The sequence below is a fragment of the Taeniopygia guttata genome, chromosome 4A (assembly GCF_048771995.1).
Source record: "Taeniopygia guttata chromosome 4A, bTaeGut7.mat, whole genome shotgun sequence".
Taxonomy (NCBI): domain Eukaryota; kingdom Metazoa; phylum Chordata; class Aves; order Passeriformes; family Estrildidae; genus Taeniopygia; species Taeniopygia guttata.
The window spans coordinates 5,328,714-5,331,265 of record NC_133029.1 but is presented as its reverse complement, the minus strand read 5'-3'; positions in this window follow the sequence as shown (position 1 = coordinate 5,331,265).

Here is a 2,552-nt window from a genome sequence, read left to right as displayed (position 1 = left end):
GGGTGGAAATAGCGCTGTGCCCTGGAAACGGAGCCGTCAGCAAACAGGGCTGGTGCAGCCTCATCTCAGCAGCTCACGCTGAGCTGGCACAGGCTCTGTGGTGGATGAACCTCTCCTGATGGGAATGGGAGTGATGAGCTCTGTCACAGCCCTGTGGGAGCACAGGGGAGCTGAGATCAGGGATGGGCAGAGTGGTGGCTCCATGGGACACCCTCTCCATGGCCTCCCTCCTGGTTTTGTTCAGCTCCAGGTACACAAAAGGACCAGGAGTGCCGGGGCAGGAAGAAAGCTGAGTCCTCAGGCTGGGGAGAAAGCTGAAAAAGGGTGAGAACAAGTGGGGCTTTGTGGGGACAGATAGGAAATAAGAAAGAAAGGACTGCTAGGCTCAGTGTCCCATAATTAATGGGGTGCACAAGGCTTGGAGGGGCTCTCTTGCTGTCTCAGCTCTTCCTAGACCTGGAAAGGACAGGACAGTGCTGATCTCCTGCCTGCACCACTCCCCCGAGACATGGAGTGATAGGACAAGGGGGAATGGCTTTAAACTAAAGAGAAGGGAAATTTAGATGGGATATTGGGAAGAAATTATTCCCTGTGATGGTGGTGAGGTGGGCAGGCCCTGGCACAGGTTGCTCAGAGAAGCTGGGGCTGCCCCTGGATCCCTGGAAGTGTCCAAGGTCAGGTTGGACAGGGATTGGAGCAACCTGGGATAGTGGAATTGTCCCTGTCCATGGCAGGGGCATGGGCAAGGTGATGTTAAAAAGTCCCTTCCTACCCAAACCATCCAGTTATTCCTCAAATGCCGGTCTGATCCTGCGTGCACAGAGCAGGCACAGGCAGTCCTGGGAAAGAAACCCACCCCAGGACCCCCAGACCTGCAGGAACAACGCTCTCAGCTATTCCAGCATCCCCTCCCACAGGAGGCCGTGGACATGCTGGAGGAGCAGGAAGGGATGGGGTGGAAGAGCCAGAGGGAAGCAGCCCCTGAGGGAGTCACAGGTGTCTGTGCCACGGCTCGGAGGAGCTGAGCCTCCAGCCTGGGTTGCAGATCCTTACATCACTCCCGGTGATGTTCAACATTTGTTCGTTCCGGCTGTAAAACCTCTCCTGGCTCTGCACCAGGTATTTCCCTCCCTCAGTGCCTCAGCCAGGGCTGAGCTGCTGGAGCGTGAGCAGCTCACACACCGTGGCCTTTGTGACTAATGGCACTAGCTGAGGTGACAGCCCCTCCATGAGAGCCCCTTTTCCACGGGGCTTGTTCTCCTCACAGGTTAGGATGATAAACAGGAGAAGGATAAAGCCTCTGGTGTCTCCTTGTGCCTGCAGGATCCCACTCTCCTGAGGGAGCTCGGGTGACCAGCTCCAGCACCCCATGGCCTCGAAGGAACTGGTTCACTTTGGGACAGAGCTTGAGGAAAACCCCAGGAATAGGAACACCTGAACCAATTCCCACAGCCAGGGTAGTGCCCGAGGCTGAGGATGGCTTTGTGGATGGAGAAGGAGCCTCCAAGCAGGCTCTGCCCTCTGTTCCATGTACACTAGGGTTTCCTGTCAATAAAATTATGGAATCATTTAAATTGGAGTGGCTCTCAGAGACTGCTGAGTCCAAACATCACCCCCAGCACTGCCAAGGCCATCATTAATCCATATTCCCAAGGGCCACATCCCCATGATTTTGATCACTTCCAGGGATGGTGACTTCACTGCTTCCCTTGGTGTCTGTTTCAATGCCTCTGTTTTCAGTGAAGAAATTTTCTGTAATATCCAGCTAAACCTCCACTGGTGCAACTTGTGGCTATTTCCTATTGTCCTGTCCATTGTTCCCTGGGAGCAGAGCCCGATCCCTCCCCGGCTATCCCCTCCTGTCAGGAGCTGTGCAGAGCCAGGAGAACCCCCCTGAGCCTCCTTCTCTGCAGGCTGAGCCCCCCCAGCTCCCTCAGCTGCTCTTTATTTTCCACTCCCAGGGAGCTGATGGTCTCTCGGGGTTTAGCCATTCCAAGAACCCCCTAACAGGGATTTAGGGACATGAATAAGCGACGTCCCTGGAAGCTGCTTTTGCTGTCTGGTGATATCCCTCTCCTGGTCCCTCAGAAATGAAGTCACTGGGGGTTCTCTGTGGGGCTGAGGGTGTGTGGGCAGTGAGAGGACACTGCTCTGAGGGGACAGCACCGTGTGTGTGGCTGCTGCTGGAGCCGCCAGGGCCCCTCTCCACTGGGACCTGTTGACACCGGGGATGGGGATGGGGATGGGGATGGGGATGGGGATGGGGATGGGGATGGGGATGGGGATGGGGATGGGGATGGGGATGGGGCCGGTCCGTGAGGGTGAGGTGAGCATGAGGATGAGGATTCAAGTGAGGCTGAGGTGAGGGTTAGGATGAGGATGAGCGTGAAGATGTTGGCAAGGCTGAGGTGAGGATGACCGTGGGGGTGAAGTAGCGGCGAAGGGATGAGGAAGAGGCTGAGGCTGAGGGTGCGGATGAGGCGCTGATGAGGTGACGGTCAGGGCGGGGGTGAGGACGGGGCTGAGCGCGGAGCTGCCGGGGTGCGTGCGGG